The sequence below is a fragment of the Ranitomeya variabilis genome, chromosome 6, assembly GCF_051348905.1.
Source record: "Ranitomeya variabilis isolate aRanVar5 chromosome 6, aRanVar5.hap1, whole genome shotgun sequence".
Lineage (NCBI taxonomy): Eukaryota > Metazoa > Chordata > Amphibia > Anura > Dendrobatidae > Ranitomeya > Ranitomeya variabilis.
The window spans coordinates 495,583,802-495,606,573 of NC_135237.1; the positions used below are offsets into that span (position 1 = coordinate 495,583,802).

General features: G+C 54.0%; 24 non-coding genes across 24 annotated transcripts; all 24 read left to right on the forward strand.

Annotated features, from left to right (window-relative positions):
* Positions 1–1,256: 1,256 nt before the first annotated feature.
* Positions 1,257–1,376, forward strand: LOC143783829 (5S ribosomal RNA). The gene has a single exon (XR_013217495.1). It is a non-coding gene; the product is annotated as a 5S ribosomal RNA (ribosomal RNA).
* A 206-nt stretch (positions 1,377–1,582) lies between these two features.
* Positions 1,583–1,701, forward strand: LOC143783802 (5S ribosomal RNA). Its single transcript, XR_013217470.1, has one exon. It is a non-coding gene; the product is annotated as a 5S ribosomal RNA (ribosomal RNA).
* Positions 1,702–3,106: 1,405 nt separating this feature from the next.
* LOC143783830 (5S ribosomal RNA) lies at positions 3,107–3,226 on the forward strand. Its single transcript, XR_013217496.1, has one exon. It is a non-coding gene; the product is annotated as a 5S ribosomal RNA (ribosomal RNA).
* Positions 3,227–3,432: 206 nt separating this feature from the next.
* On the forward strand, positions 3,433–3,551 carry LOC143783705 (5S ribosomal RNA). Its single transcript, XR_013217376.1, has one exon. It is a non-coding gene; the product is annotated as a 5S ribosomal RNA (ribosomal RNA).
* Positions 3,552–4,957: 1,406 nt separating this feature from the next.
* LOC143783832 (5S ribosomal RNA) lies at positions 4,958–5,077 on the forward strand. The gene has a single exon (XR_013217498.1). It is a non-coding gene; the product is annotated as a 5S ribosomal RNA (ribosomal RNA).
* Positions 5,078–5,283: 206 nt separating this feature from the next.
* Positions 5,284–5,402, forward strand: LOC143783716 (5S ribosomal RNA). Its single transcript, XR_013217387.1, has one exon. It is a non-coding gene; the product is annotated as a 5S ribosomal RNA (ribosomal RNA).
* Positions 5,403–6,807: 1,405 nt separating this feature from the next.
* On the forward strand, positions 6,808–6,927 carry LOC143783833 (5S ribosomal RNA). The gene has a single exon (XR_013217499.1). It is a non-coding gene; the product is annotated as a 5S ribosomal RNA (ribosomal RNA).
* A 221-nt stretch (positions 6,928–7,148) lies between these two features.
* Positions 7,149–7,267, forward strand: LOC143783794 (5S ribosomal RNA). Its single transcript, XR_013217462.1, has one exon. It is a non-coding gene; the product is annotated as a 5S ribosomal RNA (ribosomal RNA).
* A 1,406-nt stretch (positions 7,268–8,673) lies between these two features.
* On the forward strand, positions 8,674–8,793 carry LOC143783834 (5S ribosomal RNA). Its single transcript, XR_013217500.1, has one exon. It is a non-coding gene; the product is annotated as a 5S ribosomal RNA (ribosomal RNA).
* A 206-nt stretch (positions 8,794–8,999) lies between these two features.
* On the forward strand, positions 9,000–9,118 carry LOC143783803 (5S ribosomal RNA). Its single transcript, XR_013217471.1, has one exon. It is a non-coding gene; the product is annotated as a 5S ribosomal RNA (ribosomal RNA).
* A 1,406-nt stretch (positions 9,119–10,524) lies between these two features.
* Positions 10,525–10,644, forward strand: LOC143783836 (5S ribosomal RNA). Its single transcript, XR_013217501.1, has one exon. It is a non-coding gene; the product is annotated as a 5S ribosomal RNA (ribosomal RNA).
* A 206-nt stretch (positions 10,645–10,850) lies between these two features.
* Positions 10,851–10,969, forward strand: LOC143783728 (5S ribosomal RNA). The gene has a single exon (XR_013217398.1). It is a non-coding gene; the product is annotated as a 5S ribosomal RNA (ribosomal RNA).
* Positions 10,970–12,375: 1,406 nt separating this feature from the next.
* LOC143783837 (5S ribosomal RNA) lies at positions 12,376–12,495 on the forward strand. The gene has a single exon (XR_013217502.1). It is a non-coding gene; the product is annotated as a 5S ribosomal RNA (ribosomal RNA).
* Positions 12,496–12,701: 206 nt separating this feature from the next.
* Positions 12,702–12,820, forward strand: LOC143783739 (5S ribosomal RNA). Its single transcript, XR_013217409.1, has one exon. It is a non-coding gene; the product is annotated as a 5S ribosomal RNA (ribosomal RNA).
* A 1,406-nt stretch (positions 12,821–14,226) lies between these two features.
* LOC143783838 (5S ribosomal RNA) lies at positions 14,227–14,346 on the forward strand. Its single transcript, XR_013217503.1, has one exon. It is a non-coding gene; the product is annotated as a 5S ribosomal RNA (ribosomal RNA).
* Positions 14,347–14,552: 206 nt separating this feature from the next.
* Positions 14,553–14,671, forward strand: LOC143783750 (5S ribosomal RNA). Its single transcript, XR_013217420.1, has one exon. It is a non-coding gene; the product is annotated as a 5S ribosomal RNA (ribosomal RNA).
* A 1,406-nt stretch (positions 14,672–16,077) lies between these two features.
* LOC143783839 (5S ribosomal RNA) lies at positions 16,078–16,197 on the forward strand. Its single transcript, XR_013217504.1, has one exon. It is a non-coding gene; the product is annotated as a 5S ribosomal RNA (ribosomal RNA).
* Positions 16,198–16,403: 206 nt separating this feature from the next.
* LOC143783804 (5S ribosomal RNA) lies at positions 16,404–16,522 on the forward strand. Its single transcript, XR_013217472.1, has one exon. It is a non-coding gene; the product is annotated as a 5S ribosomal RNA (ribosomal RNA).
* Positions 16,523–17,929: 1,407 nt separating this feature from the next.
* Positions 17,930–18,049, forward strand: LOC143783840 (5S ribosomal RNA). Its single transcript, XR_013217505.1, has one exon. It is a non-coding gene; the product is annotated as a 5S ribosomal RNA (ribosomal RNA).
* Positions 18,050–18,255: 206 nt separating this feature from the next.
* LOC143783761 (5S ribosomal RNA) lies at positions 18,256–18,374 on the forward strand. The gene has a single exon (XR_013217431.1). It is a non-coding gene; the product is annotated as a 5S ribosomal RNA (ribosomal RNA).
* A 1,406-nt stretch (positions 18,375–19,780) lies between these two features.
* LOC143783841 (5S ribosomal RNA) lies at positions 19,781–19,900 on the forward strand. Its single transcript, XR_013217506.1, has one exon. It is a non-coding gene; the product is annotated as a 5S ribosomal RNA (ribosomal RNA).
* Positions 19,901–20,121: 221 nt separating this feature from the next.
* Positions 20,122–20,240, forward strand: LOC143783773 (5S ribosomal RNA). The gene has a single exon (XR_013217442.1). It is a non-coding gene; the product is annotated as a 5S ribosomal RNA (ribosomal RNA).
* A 1,406-nt stretch (positions 20,241–21,646) lies between these two features.
* Positions 21,647–21,766, forward strand: LOC143783842 (5S ribosomal RNA). Its single transcript, XR_013217507.1, has one exon. It is a non-coding gene; the product is annotated as a 5S ribosomal RNA (ribosomal RNA).
* Positions 21,767–21,972: 206 nt separating this feature from the next.
* On the forward strand, positions 21,973–22,091 carry LOC143783810 (5S ribosomal RNA). The gene has a single exon (XR_013217478.1). It is a non-coding gene; the product is annotated as a 5S ribosomal RNA (ribosomal RNA).
* The last annotated feature ends 681 nt before the right edge of the window (positions 22,092–22,772 follow it).

A 22,772-nucleotide genomic window follows, 5' to 3' on the forward strand; every position in this document is an offset into this window, starting at 1 on the left:
CATCACCGTGGGCCTCCAGCATTGTTGCTTATTTACTTTTAATACTAGGCTTCTTTTCAACAGGACCAGCGCCTCCTGCGGGCTTGGAAGCAACCGCCGGCAACCTGGTGGCCAGTTTACAGGCCGAAGCAAGCAGAACACCTTTGCAGGCAACACGACTCCCCTGAAGAGCAGCTCACAGTCACTCGCAACCATCTCACCCTCTTCCTTCATTCGCTCCTGGACGTCTCGATCCACCTCAAGTTGCTGCTCCAGCTTGCTCTTTCTGTCACGTCCCCCCCCCCCCAGATGAATGGTTAAAGGTACCGTCACATTAAGCGACGCTGCAGCGATATCGACAACGATGCCGATCGCTGCAGCGTCGCTGTGTGGTCGCTGGAGAGCTGTCACACAGACAGCTCTCCAGTGACCAACGATGCCGAAGTCCCCGGGTAACCAGGGTAAACATCGGGTTACTAAGCGCAGGGCCGCGCTTAGTAACCCGATGTTTACCCTGGTTACCAGTGTAAATGTAAAAAAAAAAAACAGTACATACTTACATTCCAGTGTCTGCCGCGTCCCCCGGCGTCCGCTTCCCTGCACTGAGTAATCGCCGGCCCTAAAGCACAGCGGTGACGTCACCGCTGTGCTTTGCTTTCCGGCCGGCACTGACACAGTCAGTGCAGAAAGCTATGAGCAGCAGCGCGGACGCCGGGGGACGTGACAGACATCAGAGGGTGAGTATGTAGTGTTTTTTTTTTACTTTTACAATGGTAACCAGGGTAAATATCGTGTTACTAAGCGCGGCCCTGCGCTTAGTAACTCGATATTTGCCCTGGTTACCATTGTAAAACATTGCTGGCATCGTTGCTTTTGCTGTCAAACACGACGATACACGCCGATCTGACGACCAAATAAAGTTCTGGACTTTCAGCAACGACCAGCGATATCACAGCAGGATCCAGATCGCTGCTGCGTGTCAAACACAACGATATCGCTATCCAGGACGCTGCAACGTCACAGATCGCTATCGTTATCGTTGTTAAGTCGCTTAATGTGACGGTACCTTTAGCCTGCAGGAGACCCTGCGTCGAGCCATTTTTAAAGACACCTGATGCTCAGGCCCTGCTGCGGCAGGTGTTTCACTGCAAAACAAACAACGCCTATAGGGGCAGCCCAGCCTTTGCATGGGCCCTTCGGAGCCCGCCTCCACATGGTCAGAGTTCTCGCCACCACGCGAGCCTGAGGAAGGCTGGCCAGGCGATGGGCCAAGCCGCGTCTACTGGCCACACCACCCTGGATACGCCCGATCTCGTCCGATCTCGGAAGCAAAGCAGGGCTGGGCTTGGACAGTACTTGGATGGGAGACCTCCTGGGAACACCAGGTGCTGTAGACAGTTTTGATGACATCTTGCTCGGCTAGTATAGAGCGGCTCCTTGCCAGACACCGACCTTAAGTAACCTAGAGGCTGGAAGCCCCAAGCCCCACAAGTCCGTGAAGAGAAAGGAAAGCACAAAAGGGCCTCTTGCTGAGCACTGGACTGGACAGGACAGGGCAGCCAGAGTGCAAAGTAGAAAAGCAGCAAGTGAGAGGCTTGTCTCTGCCTACGGCCACACCACCCTGAACACGCCCGATCTCGTCTGATCTCGGAAGCTAAGCAGGGTCAGGCCTGGTTAGTACTTGGATGGGAGACCGCCTGGGAATACCAGGTGCTGTAGGCTTTTGCTTTTTCCTTCCTTCCACCAGCAGGGGTCACTCTCCTCTATGCCTTTTTTCCATTCCCTTTCACAAGGGCACACATGCTTCTTTCTTCTTGTCATTTGCTTTCACTCTTGCGCTATTCCATCCTTGCAAAATGCCAGCATCCTTCTCATCACCGTGGGCCTCCAGCATTGTTGCTTATTTACTTTTAATACTAGGCTTCTTTTCAACAGGACCAGCGCCTCCTGCGGGCTTGGAAGCAACCGCCGGCAACCTGGTGGCCAGTTTACAGGCCGAAGCAAGCAGAACACCTTTGCAGGCAACACGACTCCCCTGAAGAGCAGCTCACAGTCACTCGCAACCATCTCACCCTCTTCCTTCATTCGCTCCTGGACGTCTCGATCCACCTCAAGTTGCTGCTCCAGCTTGCTCTTTCTGTCACGTCCCCCCCCCCCAGATGAATGGTTAAAGGTACCGTCACATTAAGCGACGCTGCAGCGATATCGACAACGATGCCGATCGCTGCAGCGTCGCTGTGTGGTCGCTGGAGAGCTGTCACACAGACAGCTCTCCAGTGACCAACGATGCCGAAGTCCCCGGGTAACCAGGGTAAACATCGGGTTACTAAGCGCAGGGCCGCGCTTAGTAACCCGATGTTTACCCTGGTTACCAGTGTAAATGTAAAAAAAAAAAACAGTACATACTTACATTCCAGTGTCTGCCGCGTCCCCCGGCGTCCGCTTCCCTGCACTGTGTAAGCGCCGGCCCTAAAGCACAGCGGTGACGTCACCGCTGTGCTTTGCTTTCCGGCCGGCACTGACACAGTCAGTGCAGAAAGCTATGAGCAGCAGCGCGGACGCCGGGGGACGTGACAGACATCAGAGGGTGAGTATGTAGTGTTTTTTTTTTACTTTTACAATGGTAACCAGGGTAAATATCGTGTTACTAAGCGCGGCCCTGCGCTTAGTAACTCGATATTTGCCCTGGTTACCATTGTAAAACATTGCTGGCATCGTTGCTTTTGCTGTCAAACACGACGATACACGCCGATCTGACGACCAAATAAAGTTCTGGACTTTCAGCAACGACCAGCGATATCACAGCAGGATCCAGATCGCTGCTGCGTGTCAAACACAACGATATCGCTATCCAGGACGCTGCAACGTCACAGATCGCTATCGTTATCGTTGTTAAGTCGCTTAATGTGACGGTACCTTTAGCCTGCAGGAGACCCTGCGTCGAGCCATTTTTAAAGACACCTGATGCTCAGGCCCTGCTGCGGCAGGTGTTTCACTGCAAAACAAACAACGCCTATAGGGGCAGCCCAGCCTTTGCATGGGCCCTTCGGAGCCCGCCTCCACATGGTCAGAGTTCTCGCCACCACGCGAGCCTGAGGAAGGCTGGCCAGGCGATGGGCCAAGCAGCGTCTACTGGCCACACCACCCTGGATACGCCCGATCTCGTCCGATCTCGGAAGCAAAGCAGGGCTGGGCTTGGACAGTACTTGGATGGGAGACCTCCTGGGAACACCAGGTGCTGTAGACAGTTTTGATGACATCTTGCTCGGCTAGTATAGAGCGGCTCCTTGCCAGACACCGACCTTAAGCAACCTAGAGGCTGGAAGCCCCAAGCCCCACAAGTCCGTGAAGAGAAAGGAAAGCACAAAAAAGCCTCTTGCTGAGCACTGGACTGGACAGGACAGGGCAGCCAGAGTGCAAAGTAGAAAAGCAGCAAGTGAGAGGCTTGTCTCTGCCTACGGCCACACCACCCTGAACACGCCCGATCTCGTCTGATCTCGGAAGCTAAGCAGGGTCGGGCCTGGTTAGTACTTGGATGGGAGACCGCCTGGGAATACCAGGTGCTGTAGGCTTTTGCTTTTTCCTTCCTTCCACCAGCAGGGGTCACTCTCCTCTATGCCTTTTTTCCATTCCCTTTCACAAGGGCACACATGCTTCTTTCTTCTTGTCATTTGCTTTCACTCTTGCGCTATTCCATCCTTGCAAACTGCCAGCATCCTTCTCATCACCGTGGGCCTCCAGCATTGTTGCTTATTTACTTTTAATAGTAGGCTTCTTTTCAACAGGACCAGCGCCTCCTGCGGGCTTGGAAGCAACCGCCGGCAACCTGGTGGCCAGTTTACAGGCCGAAGCAAGCAGAACACCTTTGCAGGCAACACGACTCCCCTGAAGAGCAGCTCACAGTCACTCGCAACCATCTCACCCTCTTCCTTCATTCGCTCCTGGACGTCTCGATCCACCTCAAGTTGCTGCTCCAGCTTGCTCTTTCTGTCACGTCCCCCCCCCCCAGATGAATGGTTAAAGGTACCGTCACATTAAGCGACGCTGCAGCGATATCGACAACGATGCCGATCGCTGCAGCGTCGCTGTGTGGTCGCTGGAGAGCTGTCACACAGACAGCTCTCCAGTGACCAACGATGCCGAAGTCCCCGGGTAACCAGGGTAAACATCGGGTTACTAAGCGCAGGGCCGCGCTTAGTAACCCGATGTTTACCCTGGTTACCAGTGTAAATGTAAAAAAAAAAAAACAGTACATACTTACATTCCAGTGTCTGCCGCGTCCCCCGGCGTCCGCTTCCCTGCACTGTGTAAGCGCCGGCCCTAAAGCACAGCGGTGACGTCACCGCTGTGCTTTGCTTTCCGGCCGGCACTGACACAGTCAGTGCAGAAAGCTATGAGCAGCAGCGCGGACGCCGGGGGACGTGACAGACATCAGAGGGTGAGTATGTAGTGTTTTTTTTTTACTTTTACAATGGTAACCAGGGTAAATATCGGGTTACTAAGCGCGGCCCTGCGCTTAGTAACTCGATATTTGCCCTGGTTACCATTGTAAAACATTGCTGGCATCGTTGCTTTTGCTGTCAAACACGACGATACACGCCGATCTGACGACCAAATAAAGTTCTGGACTTTCAGCAACGACCAGCGATATCACAGCAGGATCCAGATCGCTGCTGCGTGTCAAACACAACGATATCGCTATCCAGGACGCTGCAACGTCACAGATCGCTATCGTTATCGTTGTTAAGTCGCTTAATGTGACGGTACCTTTAGCCTGCAGGAGACCCTGCGTCGAGCCATTTTTAAAGACACCTGATGCTCAGGCCCTGCTGCGGCAGGTGTTTCACTGCAAAACAAACAACGCCTATAGGGGCAGCCCAGCCTTTGCATGGGCCCTTCGGAGCCCGCCTCCACATGGTCAGAGTTCTCGCCACCACGCGAGCCTGAGGAAGGCTGGCCAGGCGATGGGCCAAGCAGCGTCTACTGGCCACACCACCCTGGATACGCCCGATCTCGTCCGATCTCGGAAGCAAAGCAGGGCTGGGCTTGGACAGTACTTGGATGGGAGACCTCCTGGGAACACCAGGTGCTGTAGACAGTTTTGATGACATCTTGCTCGGCTAGTATAGAGCGGCTCCTTGCCAGACACCGACCTTAAGCAACCTAGAGGCTGGAAGCCCCAAGCCCCACAAGTCCGTGAAGAGAAAGGAAAGCACAAAAGGGCCTCTTGCTGAGCACTGGACTGGACAGGACAGGGCAGCCAGAGTGCAAAGTAGAAAAGCAGCAAGTGAGAGGCTTGTCTCTGCCTACGGCCACACCACCCTGAACACGCCCGATCTCGTCTGATCTCGGAAGCTAAGCAGGGTCGGGCCTGGTTAGTACTTGGATGGGAGACCGCCTGGGAATACCAGGTGCTGTAGGCTTTTGCTTTTTCCTTCCTTCCACCAGCAGGGGTCACTCTCCTCTATGCCTTTTTTCCATTCCCTTTCACAAGGGCACACATGCTTCTTTCTTCTTGTCATTTGCTTTCACTCTTGCGCTATTCCATCCTTGCAAAATGCCAGCATCCTTCTCATCACCGTGGGCCTCCAGCATTGTTGCTTATTTACTTTTAATACTAGGCTTCTTTTCAACAGGACCAGCGCCTCCTGCGGGCTTGGAAGCAACCGCCGGCAACCTGGTGGCCAGTTTACAGGCCGAAGCAAGCAGAACACCTTTGCAGGCAACACGACTCCCCTGAAGAGCAGCTCACAGTCACTCGCAACCATCTCACCCTCTTCCTTCATTCGCTCCTGGACGTCTCGATCCACCTCAAGTTGCTGCTCCAGCTTGCTCTTTCTGTCACGTCCCCCCCCCCAGATGAATGGTTAAAGGTACCGTCACATTAAGCGACGCTGCAGCGATATCGACAACGATGCCGATCGCTGCAGCGTCGCTGTGTGGTCGCTGGAGAGCTGTCACACAGACAGCTCTCCAGTGACCAACGATGCCGAAGTCCCCGGGTAACCAGGGTAAACATCGGGTTACTAAGCGCAGGGCCGCGCTTAGTAACCCGATGTTTACCCTGGTTACCAGTGTAAATGTAAAAAAAAAAAAACAGTACATACTTACATTCCAGTGTCTGCCGCGTCCCCCGGCGTCCGCTTCCCTGCACTGTGTAAGCGCCGGCCCTAAAGCACAGCGGTGACGTCACCGCTGTGCTTTGCTTTCCGGCCGGCACTGACACAGTCAGTGCAGAAAGCTATGAGCAGCAGCGCGGACGCCGGGGGACGTGACAGACATCAGAGGGTGAGTATGTAGTGTTTTTTTTTTACTTTTACAATGGTAACCAGGGTAAATATCGGGTTACTAAGCGCGGCCCTGCGCTTAGTAACTCGATATTTGCCCTGGTTACCATTGTAAAACATTGCTGGCATCGTTGCTTTTGCTGTCAAACACGACGATACACGCCGATCTGACGACCAAATAAAGTTCTGGACTTTCAGCAACGACCAGCGATATCACAGCAGGATCCAGATCGCTGCTGCGTGTCAAACACAACGATATCGCTATCCAGGACGCTGCAACGTCACAGATCGCTATCGTTATCGTTGTTAAGTCGCTTAATGTGACGGTACCTTTAGCCTGCAGGAGACCCTGCGTCGAGCCATTTTTAAAGACACCTGATGCTCAGGCCCTGCTGCGGCAGGTGTTTCACTGCAAAACAAACAACGCCTATAGGGGCAGCCCAGCCTTTGCATGGGCCCTTCGGAGCCCGCCTCCACATGGTCAGAGTTCTCGCCACCACGCGAGCCTGAGGAAGGCTGGCCAGGCGATGGGCCAAGCAGCGTCTACTGGCCACACCACCCTGGATACGCCCGATCTCGTCCGATCTCGGAAGCAAAGCAGGGCTGGGCTTGGACAGTACTTGGATGGGAGACCTCCTGGGAACACCAGGTGCTGTAGACAGTTTTGATGACATCTTGCTCGGCTAGTATAGAGCGGCTCCTTGCCAGACACCGACCTTAAGCAACCTAGAGGCTGGAAGCCCCAAGCCCCACAAGTCCGTGAAGAGAAAGGAAAGCACAAAAGGGCCTCTTGCTGAGCACTGGACTGGACTGGACTGGACTGGACAGGACAGGGCAGCCAGAGTGCAAAGTAGAAAAGCAGCAAGTGAGAGGCTTGTCTCTGCCTACGGCCACACCACCCTGAACACGCCCGATCTCGTCTGATCTCGGAAGCTAAGCAGGGTCGGTCCTGGTTAGTACTTGGATGGGAGACCGCCTGGGAATACCAGGTGCTGTAGGCTTTTGCTTTTTCCTTCCTTCCACCAGCAGGGGTCACTCTCCTCTATGCCTTTTTTCCATTCCCTTTCACAAGGGCACACATGCTTCTTTCTTCTTGTCATTTGCTTTCACTCTTGCGCTATTCCATCCTTGCAAAATGCCAGCATCCTTCTCATCACCGTGGGCCTCCAGCATTGTTGCTTATTTACTTTTAATACTAGGCTTCTTTTCAACAGGACCAGCGCCTCCTGCGGGCTTGGAAGCAACCGCCGGCAACCTGGTGGCCAGTTTACAGGCCGAAGCAAGCAGAACACCTTTGCAGGCAACACGACTCCCCTGAAGAGCAGCTCACAGTCACTCGCAACCATCTCACCCTCTTCCTTCATTCGCTCCTGGACGTCTCGATCCACCTCAAGTTGCTGCTCCAGCTTGCTCTTTCTGTCACGTCCCCCCCCCCCCAGATGAATGGTTAAAGGTACCGTCACATTAAGCGACGCTGCAGCGATATCGACAACGATGCCGATCGCTGCAGCGTCGCTGTGTGGTCGCTGGAGAGCTGTCACACAGACAGCTCTCCAGTGACCAACGATGCCGAAGTCCCCGGGTAACCAGGGTAAACATCGGGTTACTAAGCGCAGGGCCGCGCTTAGTAACCCGATGTTTACCCTGGTTACCAGTGTAAATGTAAAAAAAAAAAACAGTACATACTTACATTCCAGTGTCTGCCGCGTCCCCCGGCGTCCGCTTCCCTGCACTGAGTAATCGCCGGCCCTAAAGCACAGCGGTGACGTCACCGCTGTGCTTTGCTTTCCGGCCGGCACTGACACAGTCAGTGCAGAAAGCTATGAGCAGCAGCGCGGACGCCGGGGGACGTGACAGACATCAGAGGGTGAGTATGTAGTGTTTTTTTTTTACTTTTACAATGGTAACCAGGGTAAATATCGTGTTACTAAGCGCGGCCCTGCGCTTAGTAACTCGATATTTGCCCTGGTTACCATTGTAAAACATTGCTGGCATCGTTGCTTTTGCTGTCAAACACGACGATACACGCCGATCTGACGACCAAATAAAGTTCTGGACTTTCAGCAACGACCAGCGATATCACAGCAGGATCCAGATCGCTGCTGCGTGTCAAACACAACGATATCGCTATCCAGGACGCTGCAACGTCACAGATCGCTATCGTTATCGTTGTTAAGTCGCTTAATGTGACGGTACCTTTAGCCTGCAGGAGACCCTGCGTCGAGCCATTTTTAAAGACACCTGATGCTCAGGCCCTGCTGCGGCAGGTGTTTCACTGCAAAACAAACAACGCCTATAGGGGCAGCCCAGCCTTTGCATGGGCCCTTCGGAGCCCGCCTCCACATGGTCAGAGTTCTCGCCACCACGCGAGCCTGAGGAAGGCTGGCCAGGCGATGGGCCAAGCCGCGTCTACTGGCCACACCACCCTGGATACGCCCGATCTCGTCCGATCTCGGAAGCAAAGCAGGGCTGGGCTTGGACAGTACTTGGATGGGAGACCTCCTGGGAACACCAGGTGCTGTAGACAGTTTTGATGACATCTTGCTCGGCTAGTATAGAGCGGCTCCTTGCCAGACACCGACCTTAAGTAACCTAGAGGCTGGAAGCCCCAAGCCCCACAAGTCCGTGAAGAGAAAGGAAAGCACAAAAGGGCCTCTTGCTGAGCACTGGACTGGACAGGACAGGGCAGCCAGAGTGCAAAGTAGAAAAGCAGCAAGTGAGAGGCTTGTCTCTGCCTACGGCCACACCACCCTGAACACGCCCGATCTCGTCTGATCTCGGAAGCTAAGCAGGGTCAGGCCTGGTTAGTACTTGGATGGGAGACCGCCTGGGAATACCAGGTGCTGTAGGCTTTTGCTTTTTCCTTCCTTCCACCAGCAGGGGTCACTCTCCTCTATGCCTTTTTTCCATTCCCTTTCACAAGGGCACACATGCTTCTTTCTTCTTGTCATTTGCTTTCACTCTTGCGCTATTCCATCCTTGCAAAATGCCAGCATCCTTCTCATCACCGTGGGCCTCCAGCATTGTTGCTTATTTACTTTTAATACTAGGCTTCTTTTCAACAGGACCAGCGCCTCCTGCGGGCTTGGAAGCAACCGCCGGCAACCTGGTGGCCAGTTTACAGGCCGAAGCAAGCAGAACACCTTTGCAGGCAACACGACTCCCCTGAAGAGCAGCTCACAGTCACTCGCAACCATCTCACCCTCTTCCTTCATTCGCTCCTGGACGTCTCGATCCACCTCAAGTTGCTGCTCCAGCTTGCTCTTTCTGTCACGTCCCCCCCCCCCAGATGAATGGTTAAAGGTACCGTCACATTAAGCGACGCTGCAGCGATATCGACAACGATGCCGATCGCTGCAGCGTCGCTGTGTGGTCGCTGGAGAGCTGTCACACAGACAGCTCTCCAGTGACCAACGATGCCGAAGTCCCCGGGTAACCAGGGTAAACATCGGGTTACTAAGCGCAGGGCCGCGCTTAGTAACCCGATGTTTACCCTGGTTACCAGTGTAAATGTAAAAAAAAAAAAACAGTACATACTTACATTCCAGTGTCTGCCGCGTCCCCCGGCGTCCGCTTCCCTGCACTGTGTAAGCGCCGGCCCTAAAGCACAGCGGTGACGTCACCGCTGTGCTTTGCTTTCCGGCCGGCACTGACACAGTCAGTGCAGAAAGCTATGAGCAGCAGCGCGGACGCCGGGGGACGTGACAGACATCAGAGGGTGAGTATGTAGTGTTTTTTTTTTACTTTTACAATGGTAACCAGGGTAAATATCGGGTTACTAAGCGCGGCCCTGCGCTTAGTAACTCGATATTTGCCCTGGTTACCATTGTAAAACATTGCTGGCATCGTTGCTTTTGCTGTCAAACACGACGATACACGCCGATCTGACGACCAAATAAAGTTCTGGACTTTCAGCAACGACCAGCGATATCACAGCAGGATCCAGATCGCTGCTGCGTGTCAAACACAACGATATCGCTATCCAGGACGCTGCAACGTCACAGATCGCTATCGTTATCGTTGTTAAGTCGCTTAATGTGACGGTACCTTTAGCCTGCAGGAGACCCTGCGTCGCGCCATTTTTAAAGACACCTGATGCTCAGGCCCTGCTGCGGCAGGTGTTTCACTGCAAAACAAACAACGCCTATAGGGGCAGCCCAGCCTTTGCATGGGCCCTTCGGAGCCCGCCTCCACATGGTCAGAGTTCTCGCCACCACGCGAGCCTGAGGAAGGCTGGCCAGGCGATGGGCCAAGCAGCGTCTACTGGCCACACCACCCTGGATACGCCCGATCTCGTCCGATCTCGGAAGCAAAGCAGGGCTGGGCTTGGACAGTACTTGGATGGGAGACCTCCTGGGAACACCAGGTGCTGTAGACAGTTTTGATGACATCTTGCTCGGCTAGTATAGAGCGGCTCCTTGCCAGACACCGACCTTAAGCAACCTAGAGGCTGGAAGCCCCAAGCCCCACAAGTCCGTGAAGAGAAAGGAAAGCACAAAAGGGCCTCTTGCTGAGCACTGGACTGGACAGGACAGGGCAGCCAGAGTGCAAAGTAGAAAAGCAGCAAGTGAGAGGCTTGTCTCTGCCTACGGCCACACCACCCTGAACACGCCCGATCTCGTCTGATCTCGGAAGCTAAGCAGGGTCGGGCCTGGTTAGTACTTGGATGGGAGACCGCCTGGGAATACCAGGTGCTGTAGGCTTTTGCTTTTTCCTTCCTTCCACCAGCAGGGGTCACTCTCCTCTATGCCTTTTTTCCATTCCCTTTCACAAGGGCACACATGCTTCTTTCTTCTTGTCATTTGCTTTCACTCTTGCGCTATTCCATCCTTGCAAAATGCCAGCATCCTTCTCATCACCGTGGGCCTCCAGCATTGTTGCTTATTTACTTTTAATACTAGGCTTCTTTTCAACAGGACCAGCGCCTCCTGCGGGCTTGGAAGCAACCGCCGGCAACCTGGTGGCCAGTTTACAGGCCGAAGCAAGCAGAACACCTTTGCAGGCAACACGACTCCCCTGAAGAGCAGCTCACAGTCACTCGCAACCATCTCACCCTCTTCCTTCATTCGCTCCTGGACGTCTCGATCCACCTCAAGTTGCTGCTCCAGCTTGCTCTTTCTGTCACGTCCCCCCCCCCCCAGATGAATGGTTAAAGGTACCGTCACATTAAGCGACGCTGCAGCGATATCGACAACGATGCCGATCGCTGCAGCGTCGCTGTGTGGTCGCTGGAGAGCTGTCACACAGACAGCTCTCCAGTGACCAACGATGCCGAAGTCCCCGGGTAACCAGGGTAAACATCGGGTTACTAAGCGCAGGGCCGCGCTTAGTAACCCGATGTTTACCCTGGTTACCAGTGTAAATGTAAAAAAAAAAAACAGTACATACTTACATTCCAGTGTCTGCCGCGTCCCCCGGCGTCCGCTTCCCTGCACTGAGTAATCGCCGGCCCTAAAGCACAGCGGTGACGTCACCGCTGTGCTTTGCTTTCCGGCCGGCACTGACACAGTCAGTGCAGAAAGCTATGAGCAGCAGCGCGGACGCCGGGGGACGTGACAGACATCAGAGGGTGAGTATGTAGTGTTTTTTTTTTACTTTTACAATGGTAACCAGGGTAAATATCGTGTTACTAAGCGCGGCCCTGCGCTTAGTAACTCGATATTTGCCCTGGTTACCATTGTAAAACATTGCTGGCATCGTTGCTTTTGCTGTCAAACACGACGATACACGCCGATCTGACGACCAAATAAAGTTCTGGACTTTCAGCAACGACCAGCGATATCACAGCAGGATCCAGATCGCTGCTGCGTGTCAAACACAACGATATCGCTATCCAGGACGCTGCAACGTCACAGATCGCTATCGTTATCGTTGTTAAGTCGCTTAATGTGACGGTACCTTTAGCCTGCAGGAGACCCTGCGTCGAGCCATTTTTAAAGACACCTGATGCTCAGGCCCTGCTGCGGCAGGTGTTTCACTGCAAAACAAACAACGCCTATAGGGGCAGCCCAGCCTTTGCATGGGCCCTTCGGAGCCCGCCTCCACATGGTCAGAGTTCTCGCCACCACGCGAGCCTGAGGAAGGCTGGCCAGGCGATGGGCCAAGCCGCGTCTACTGGCCACACCACCCTGGATACGCCCGATCTCGTCCGATCTCGGAAGCAAAGCAGGGCTGGGCTTGGACAGTACTTGGATGGGAGACCTCCTGGGAACACCAGGTGCTGTAGACAGTTTTGATGACATCTTGCTCGGCTAGTATAGAGCGGCTCCTTGCCAGACACCGACCTTAAGTAACCTAGAGGCTGGAAGCCCCAAGCCCCACAAGTCCGTGAAGAGAAAGGAAAGCACAAAAGGGCCTCTTGCTGAGCACTGGACTGGACAGGACAGGGCAGCCAGAGTGCAAAGTAGAAAAGCAGCAAGTGAGAGGCTTGTCTCTGCCTACGGCCACACCACCCTGAACACGCCCGATCTCGTCTGATCTCGGAAGCTAAGCAGGGTCGGGCCTGGTTAGTACTTGGATGGGAGACCGCCTGGGAATACCAGGTGCTGTAGGCTTTTGCTTTTTCCTTCCTTCCACCAGCAGGGGTCACTCTCCTCTATGCCTTTTTTCCATTCCCTTTCACAAGGGCACACATGCTTCTTTCTTCTTGTCATTTGCTTTCACTCTTGCGCTATTCCATCCTTGCAAACTGCCAGCATCCTTCTCATCACCGTGGGCCTCCAGCATTGTTGCTTATTTACTTTTAATACTAGGCTTCTTTTCAACAGGACCAGCGCCTCCTGCGGGCTTGGAAGCAACCGCCGGCAACCTGGTGGCCAGTTTACAGGCCGAAGCAAGCAGAACACCTTTGCAGGCAACACGACTCCCCTGAAGAGCAGCTCACAGTCACTCGCAACCATCTCACCCTCTTCCTTCATTCGCTCCTGGACGTCTCGATCCACCTCAAGTTGCTGCTCCAGCTTGCTCTTTCTGTCACGTCCCCCCCCCCCAGATGAATGGTTAAAGGTACCGTCACATTAAGCGACGCTGCAGCGATATCGACAACGATGCCGATCGCTGCAGCGTCGCTGTGTGGTCGCTGGAGAGCTGTCACACAGACAGCTCTCCAGTGACCAACGATGCCGAAGTCCCCGGGTAACCAGGGTAAACATCGGGTTACTAAGCGCAGGGCCGCGCTTAGTAACCCGATGTTTACCCTGGTTACCAGTGTAAATGTAAAAAAAAAAAAACAGTACATACTTACATTCCAGTGTCTGCCGCGTCCCCCGGCGTCCGCTTCCCTGCACTGTGTAAGCGCCGGCCCTAAAGCACAGCGGTGACGTCACCGCTGTGCTTTGCTTTCCGGCCGGCACTGACACAGTCAGTGCAGAAAGCTATGAGCAGCAGCGCGGACGCCGGGGGACGTGACAGACATCAGAGGGTGAGTATGTAGTGTTTTTTTTTTACTTTTACAATGGTAACCAGGGTAAATATCGGGTTACTAAGCGCGGCCCTGCGCTTAGTAACTCGATATTTGCCCTGGTTACCATTGTAAAACATTGCTGGCATCGTTGCTTTTGCTGTCAAACACGACGATACACGCCGATCTGACGACCAAATAAAGTTCTGGACTTTCAGCAACGACCAGCGATATCACAGCAGGATCCAGATCGCTGCTGCGTGTCAAACACAACGATATCGCTATCCAGGACGCTGCAACGTCACAGATCGCTATCGTTATCGTTGTTAAGTCGCTTAATGTGACGGTACCTTTAGCCTGCAGGAGACCCTGCGTCGAGCCATTTTTAAAGACACCTGATGCTCAGGCCCTGCTGCGGCAGGTGTTTCACTGCAAAACAAACAACGCCTATAGGGGCAGCCCAGCCTTTGCATGGGCCCTTCGGAGCCCGCCTCCACATGGTCAGAGTTCTCGCCACCACGCGAGCCTGAGGAAGGCTGGCCAGGCGATGGGCCAAGCAGCGTCTACTGGCCACACCACCCTGGATACGCCCGATCTCGTCCGATCTCGGAAGCAAAGCAGGGCTGGGCTTGGACAGTACTTGGATGGGAGACCTCCTGGGAACACCAGGTGCTGTAGACAGTTTTGATGACATCTTGCTCGGCTAGTATAGAGCGGCTCCTTGCCAGACACCGACCTTAAGCAACCTAGAGGCTGGAAGCCCCAAGCCCCACAAGTCCGTGAAGAGAAAGGAAAGCACAAAAGGGCCTCTTGCTGAGCACTGGACTGGACAGGACAGGGCAGCCAGAGTGCAAAGTAGAAAAGCAGCAAGTGAGAGGCTTGTCTCTGCCTACGGCCACACCACCCTGAACACGCCCGATCTCGTCTGATCTCGGAAGCTAAGCAGGGTCGGGCCTGGTTAGTACTTGGATGGGAGACCGCCTGGGAATACCAGGTGCTGTAGGCTTTTGCTTTTTCCTTCCTTCCACCAGCAGGGGTCACTCTCCTCTATGCCTTTTTTCCATTCCCTTTCACAAGGGCACACATGCTTCTTTCTTCTTGTCATTTGCTTTCACTCTTGCGCTATTCCATCCTTGCAAAATGCCAGCATCCTTCTCATCACCGTGGGCCTCCAGCATTGTTGCTTATTTACTTTTAATACTAGGCTTCTTTTCAACAGGACCAGCGCCTCCTGCGGGCTTGGAAGCAACCGCCGGCAACCTGGTGGCCAGTTTACAGGCCGAAGCAAGCAGAACACCTTTGCAGGCAACACGACTCCCCTGAAGAGCAGCTCACAGTCACTCGCAACCATCTCACCCTCTTCCTTCATTCGCTCCTGGACGTCTCGATCCACCTCAAGTTGCTGCTCCAGCTTGCTCTTTCTGTCACGTCCCCCCCCCCCCAGATGAATGGTTAAAGGTACCGTCACATTAAGCGACGCTGCAGCGATATCGACAACGATGCCGATCGCTGCAGCGTCGCTGTGTGGTCGCTGGAGAGCTGTCACACAGACAGCTCTCCAGTGACCAACGATGCCGAAGTCCCCGGGTAACCAGGGTAAACATCGGGTTACTAAGCGCAGGGCCGCGCTTAGTAACCCGATGTTTACCCTGGTTACCAGTGTAAATGTAAAAAAAAAAAACAGTACATACTTACATTCCAGTGTCTGCCGCGTCCCCCGGCGTCCGCTTCCCTGCACTGAGTAATCGCCGGCCCTAAAGCACAGCGGTGACGTCACCGCTGTGCTTTGCTTTCCGGCCGGCACTGACACAGTCAGTGCAGAAAGCTATGAGCAGCAGCGCGGACGCCGGGGGACGTGACAGACATCAGAGGGTGAGTATGTAGTGTTTTTTTTTTACTTTTACAATGGTAACCAGGGTAAATATCGTGTTACTAAGCGCGGCCCTGCGCTTAGTAACTCGATATTTGCCCTGGTTACCATTGTAAAACATTGCTGGCATCGTTGCTTTTGCTGTCAAACACGACGATACACGCCGATCTGACGACCAAATAAAGTTCTGGACTTTCAGCAACGACCAGCGATATCACAGCAGGATCCAGATCGCTGCTGCGTGTCAAACACAACGATATCGCTATCCAGGACGCTGCAACGTCACAGATCGCTATCGTTATCGTTGTTAAGTCGCTTAATGTGACGGTACCTTTAGCCTGCAGGAGACCCTGCGTCGAGCCATTTTTAAAGACACCTGATGCTCAGGCCCTGCTGCGGCAGGTGTTTCACTGCAAAACAAACAACGCCTATAGGGGCAGCCCAGCCTTTGCATGGGCCCTTCGGAGCCCGCCTCCACATGGTCAGAGTTCTCGCCACCACGCGAGCCTGAGGAAGGCTGGCCAGGCGATGGGCCAAGCCGCGTCTACTGGCCACACCACCCTGGATACGCCCGATCTCGTCCGATCTCGGAAGCAAAGCAGGGCTGGGCTTGGACAGTACTTGGATGGGAGACCTCCTGGGAACACCAGGTGCTGTAGACAGTTTTGATGACATCTTGCTCGGCTAGTATAGAGCGGCTCCTTGCCAGACACCGACCTTAAGTAACCTAGAGGCTGGAAGCCCCAAGCCCCACAAGTCCGTGAAGAGAAAGGAAAGCACAAAAGGGCCTCTTGCTGAGCACTGGACTGGACAGGACAGGGCAGCCAGAGTGCAAAGTAGAAAAGCAGCAAGTGAGAGGCTTGTCTCTGCCTACGGCCACACCACCCTGAACACGCCCGATCTCGTCTGATCTCGGAAGCTAAGCAGGGTCAGGCCTGGTTAGTACTTGGATGGGAGACCGCCTGGGAATACCAGGTGCTGTAGGCTTTTGCTTTTTCCTTCCTTCCACCAGCAGGGGTCACTCTCCTCTATGCCTTTTTTCCATTCCCTTTCACAAGGGCACACATGCTTCTTTCTTCTTGTCATTTGCTTTCACTCTTGCGCTATTCCATCCTTGCAAAATGCCAGCATCCTTCTCATCACCGTGGGCCTCCAGCATTGTTGCTTATTTACTTTTAATACTAGGCTTCTTTTCAACAGGACCAGCGCCTCCTGCGGGCTTGGAAGCAACCGCCGGCAACCTGGTGGCCAGTTTACAGGCCGAAGCAAGCAGAACACCTTTGCAGGCAACACGACTCCCCTGAAGAGCAGCTCACAGTCACTCGCAACCATCTCACCCTCTTCCTTCATTCGCTCCTGGACGTCTCGATCCACCTCAAGTTGCTGCTCCAGCTTGCTCTTTCTGTCACGTCCCCCCCCCCCAGATGAATGGTTAAAGGTACCGTCACATTAAGCGACGCTGCAGCGATATCGACAACGATGCCGATCGCTGCAGCGTCGCTGTGTGGTCGCTGGAGAGCTGTCACACAGACAGCTCTCCAGTGACCAACGATGCCGAAGTCCCCGGGTAACCAGGGTAAACATCGGGTTACTAAGCGCAGGGCCGCGCTTAGTAACCCGATGTTTACCCTGGTTACCAGTGTAAATGTAAAAAAAAAAAAACAGTACATACTTACATTCCAGTGTCTGCCGCGTCCCCCGGCGTCCGCTTCCCTGCACTGTGTAAGCGCCGGCCCTAAAGCACAGCGGTGACGTCACCGCTGTGCTTTGCTTTCCGGCCGGCACTGACACAGTCAGTGCAGAAAGCTATGAGCAGCAGCGCGGACGCCGGGGGACGTGACAGACATCAGAGGGTGAGTATGTAGTGTTTTTTTTTTTACTTTTACAATGGTAACCAGGGTAAATATCGGGTTACTAAGCGCGGCCCTGCGCTTAGTAACTCGATATTTGCCCTGGTTACCATTGTAAAACATTGCTGGCATCGTTGCTTTTGCTGTCAAACACGACGATACACGCCGATCTGACGACCAAATAAAGTTCTGGACTTTCAGCAACGACCAGCGATATCACAGCAGGATCCAGATCGCTGCTGCGTGTCAAACACAACGATATCGCTATCCAGGACGCTGCAACGTCACAGATCGCTATCGTTATCGTTGTTAAGTCGCTTAATGTGACGGTACCTTTAGCCTGCAGGAGACCCTGCGTCGCGCCATTTTTAAAGACACCTGATGCTCAGGCCCTGCTGCGGCAGGTGTTTCACTGCAAAACAAACAACGCCTATAGGGGCAGCCCAGCCTTTGCATGGGCCCTTCGGAGCCCGCCTCCACATGGTCAGAGTTCTCGCCACCACGCGAGCCTGAGGAAGGCTGGCCAGGCGATGGGCCAAGCAGCGTCTACTGGCCACACCACCCTGGATACGCCCGATCTCGTCCGATCTCGGAAGCAAAGCAGGGCTGGGCTTGGACAGTACTTGGATGGGAGACCTCCTGGGAACACCAGGTGCTGTAGACAGTTTTGATGACATCTTGCTCGGCTAGTATAGAGCGGCTCCTTGCCAGACACCGACCTTAAGCAACCTAGAGGCTGGAAGCCCCAAGCCCCACAAGTCCGTGAAGAGAAAGGAAAGCACAAAAGGGCCTCTTGCTGAGCACTGGACTGGACAGGACAGGGCAGCCAGAGTGCAAAGTAGAAAAGCAGCAAGTGAGAGGCTTGTCTCTGCCTACGGCCACACCACCCTGAACACGCCCGATCTCGTCTGATCTCGGAAGCTAAGCAGGGTCGGGCCTGGTTAGTACTTGGATGGGAGACCGCCTGGGAATACCAGGTGCTGTAGGCTTTTGCTTTTTCCTTCCTTCCACCAGCAGGGGTCACTCTCCTCTATGCCTTTTTTCCATTCCCTTTCACAAGGGCACACATGCTTCTTTCTTCTTGTCATTTGCTTTCACTCTTGCGCTATTCCATCCTTGCAAAATGCCAGCATCCTTCTCATCACCGTGGGCCTCCAGCATTGTTGCTTATTTACTTTTAATACTAGGCTTCTTTTCAACAGGACCAGCGCCTCCTGCGGGCTTGGAAGCAACCGCCGGCAACCTGGTGGCCAGTTTACAGGCCGAAGCAAGCAGAACACCTTTGCAGGCAACACGACTCCCCTGAAGAGCAGCTCACAGTCACTCGCAACCATCTCACCCTCTTCCTTCATTCGCTCCTGGACGTCTCGATCCACCTCAAGTTGCTGCTCCAGCTTGCTCTTTCTGTCACGTCCCCCCCCCCCAGATGAATGGTTAAAGGTACCGTCACATTAAGCGACGCTGCAGCGATATCGACAACGATGCCGATCGCTGCAGCGTCGCTGTGTGGTCGCTGGAGAGCTGTCACACAGACAGCTCTCCAGTGACCAACGATGCCGAAGTCCCCGGGTAACCAGGGTAAACATCGGGTTACTAAGCGCAGGGCCGCGCTTAGTAACCCGATGTTTACCCTGGTTACCAGTGTAAATGTAAAAAAAAAAAAACAGTACATACTTACATTCCAGTGTCTGCCGCGTCCCCCGGCGTCCGCTTCCCTGCACTGTGTAAGCGCCGGCCCTAAAGCACAGCGGTGACGTCACCGCTGTGCTTTGCTTTCCGGCCGGCACTGACACAGTCAGTGCAGAAAGCTATGAGCAGCAGCGCGGACGCCGGGGGACGTGACAGACATCAGAGGGTGAGTATGTAGTGTTTTTTTTTTACTTTTACAATGGTAACCAGGGTAAATATCGTGTTACTAAGCGCGGCCCTGCGCTTAGTAACTCGATATTTGCCCTGGTTACCATTGTAAAACATTGCTGGCATCGTTGCTTTTGCTGTCAAACACGACGATACACGCCGATCTGACGACCAAATAAAGTTCTGGACTTTCAGCAACGACCAGCGATATCACAGCAGGATCCAGATCGCTGCTGCGTGTCAAACACAACGATATCGCTATCCAGGACGCTGCAACGTCACAGATCGCTATCGTTATCGTTGTTAAGTCGCTTAATGTGACGGTACCTTTAGCCTGCAGGAGACCCTGCGTCGAGCCATTTTTAAAGACACCTGATGCTCAGGCCCTGCTGCGGCAGGTGTTTCACTGCAAAACAAACAACGCCTATAGGGGCAGCCCAGCCTTTGCATGGGCCCTTCGGAGCCCGCCTCCACATGGTCAGAGTTCTCGCCACCACGCGAGCCTGAGGAAGGCTGGCCAGGCGATGGGCCAAGCAGCGTCTACTGGCCACACCACCCTGGATACGCCCGATCTCGTCCGATCTCGGAAGCAAAGCAGGGCTGGGCTTGGACAGTACTTGGATGGGAGACCTCCTGGGAACACCAGGTGCTGTAGACAGTTTTGATGACATCTTGCTCGGCTAGTATAGAGCGGCTCCTTGCCAGACACCGACCTTAAGCAACCTAGAGGCTGGAAGCCCCAAGCCCCACAAGTCCGTGAAGAGAAAGGAAAGCACAAAAGGGCCTCTTGCTGAGCACTGGACTGGACTGGACTGGACTGGACAGGACAGGGCAGCCAGAGTGCAAAGTAGAAAAGCAGCAAGTGAGAGGCTTGTCTCTGCCTACGGCCACACCACCCTGAACACGCCCGATCTCGTCTGATCTCGGAAGCTAAGCAGGGTCGGGCCTGGTTAGTACTTGGATGGGAGACCGCCTGGGAATACCAGGTGCTGTAGGCTTTTGCTTTTTCCTTCCTTCCACCAGCAGGGGTCACTCTCCTCTATGCCTTTTTTCCATTCCCTTTCACAAGGGCACACATGCTTCTTTCTTCTTGTCATTTGCTTTCACTCTTGCGCTATTCCATCCTTGCAAACTGCCAGCATCCTTCTCATCACCGTGGGCCTCCAGCATTGTTGCTTATTTACTTTTAATACTAGGCTTCTTTTCAACAGGACCAGCGCCTCCTGCGGGCTTGGAAGCAACCGCCGGCAACCTGGTGGCCAGTTTACAGGCCGAAGCAAGCAGAACACCTTTGCAGGCAACACGACTCCCCTGAAGAGCAGCTCACAGTCACTCGCAACCATCTCACCCTCTTCCTTCATTCGCTCCTGGACGTCTCGATCCACCTCAAGTTGCTGCTCCAGCTTGCTCTTTCTGTCACGTCCCCCCCCCCCCAGATGAATGGTTAAAGGTACCGTCACATTAAGCGACGCTGCAGCGATATCGACAACGATGCCGATCGCTGCAGCGTCGCTGTGTGGTCGCTGGAGAGCTGTCACACAGACAGCTCTCCAGTGACCAACGATGCCGAAGTCCCCGGGTAACCAGGGTAAACATCGGGTTACTAAGCGCAGGGCCGCGCTTAGTAACCCGATGTTTACCCTGGTTACCAGTGTAAATGTAAAAAAAAAAAACAGTACATACTTACATTCCAGTGTCTGCCGCGTCCCCCGGCGTCCGCTTCCCTGCACTGAGTAATCGCCGGCCCTAAAGCACAGCGGTGACGTCACCGCTGTGCTTTGCTTTCCGGCCGGCACTGACACAGTCAGTGCAGAAAGCTATGAGCAGCAGCGCGGACGCCGGGGGACGTGACAGACATCAGAGGGTGAGTATGTAGTGTTTTTTTTTTACTTTTACAATGGTAACCAGGGTAAATATCGTGTTACTAAGCGCGGCCCTGCGCTTAGTAACTCGATATTTGCCCTGGTTACCATTGTAAAACATTGCTGGCATCGTTGCTTTTGCTGTCAAACACGACGATACACGCCGATCTGACGACCAAATAAAGTTCTGGACTTTCAGCAACGACCAGCGATATCACAGCAGGATCCAGATCGCTGCTGCGTGTCAAACACAACGATATCGCTATCCAGGACGCTGCAACGTCACAGATCGCTATCGTTATCGTTGTTAAGTCGCTTAATGTGACGGTACCTTTAGCCTGCAGGAGACCCTGCGTCGAGCCATTTTTAAAGACACCTGATGCTCAGGCCCTGCTGCGGCAGGTGTTTCACTGCAAAACAAACAACGCCTATAGGGGCAGCCCAGCCTTTGCATGGGCCCTTCGGAGCCCGCCTCCACATGGTCAGAGTTCTCGCCACCACGCGAGCCTGAGGAAGGCTGGCCAGGCGATGGGCCAAGCCGCGTCTACTGGCCACACCACCCTGGATACGCCCGATCTCGTCCGATCTCGGAAGCAAAGCAGGGCTGGGCTTGGACAGTACTTGGATGGGAGACCTCCTGGGAACACCAGGTGCTGTAGACAGTTTTGATGACATCTTGCTCGGCTAGTATAGAGCGGCTCCTTGCCAGACACCGACCTTAAGTAACCTAGAGGCTGGAAGCCCCAAGCCCCACAAGTCCGTGAAGAGAAAGGAAAGCACAAAAGGGCCTCTTGCTGAGCACTGGACTGGACAGGACAGGGCAGCCAGAGTGCAAAGTAGAAAAGCAGCAAGTGAGAGGCTTGTCTCTGCCTACGGCCACACCACCCTGAACACGCCCGATCTCGTCTGATCTCGGAAGCTAAGCAGGGTCAGGCCTGGTTAGTACTTGAATGGGAGACCGCCTGGGAATACCAGGTGCTGTAGGCTTTTGCTTTTTCCTTCCTTCCACCAGCAGGGGTCACTCTCCTCTATGCCTTTTTTCCATTCCCTTTCACAAGGGCACACATGCTTCTTTCTTCTTGTCATTTGCTTTCACTCTTGCGCTATTCCATCCTTGCAAAATGCCAGCATCCTTCTCATCACCGTGGGCCTCCAGCATTGTTGCTTATTTACTTTTAATACTAGGCTTCTTTTCAACAGGACCAGCGCCTCCTGCGGGCTTGGAAGCAACCGCCGGCAACCTGGTGGCCAGTTTACAGGCCGAAGCAAGCAGAACACCTTTGCAGGCAACACGACTCCCCTGAAGAGCAGCTCACAGTCACTCGCAACCATCTCACCCTCTTCCTTCATTCGCTCCTGGACGTCTCGATCCACCTCAAGTTGCTGCTCCAGCTTGCTCTTTCTGTCACGTCCCCCCCCCCCAGATGAATGGTTAAAGGTACCGTCACATTAAGCGACGCTGCAGCGATATCGACAACGATGCCGATCGCTGCAGCGTCGCTGTGTGGTCGCTGGAGAGCTGTCACACAGACAGCTCTCCAGTGACCAACGATGCCGAAGTCCCCGGGTAACCAGGGTAAACATCGGGTTACTAAGCGCAGGGCCGCGCTTAGTAACCCGATGTTTACCCTGGTTACCAGTGTAAATGTAAAAAAAAAAAACAGTACA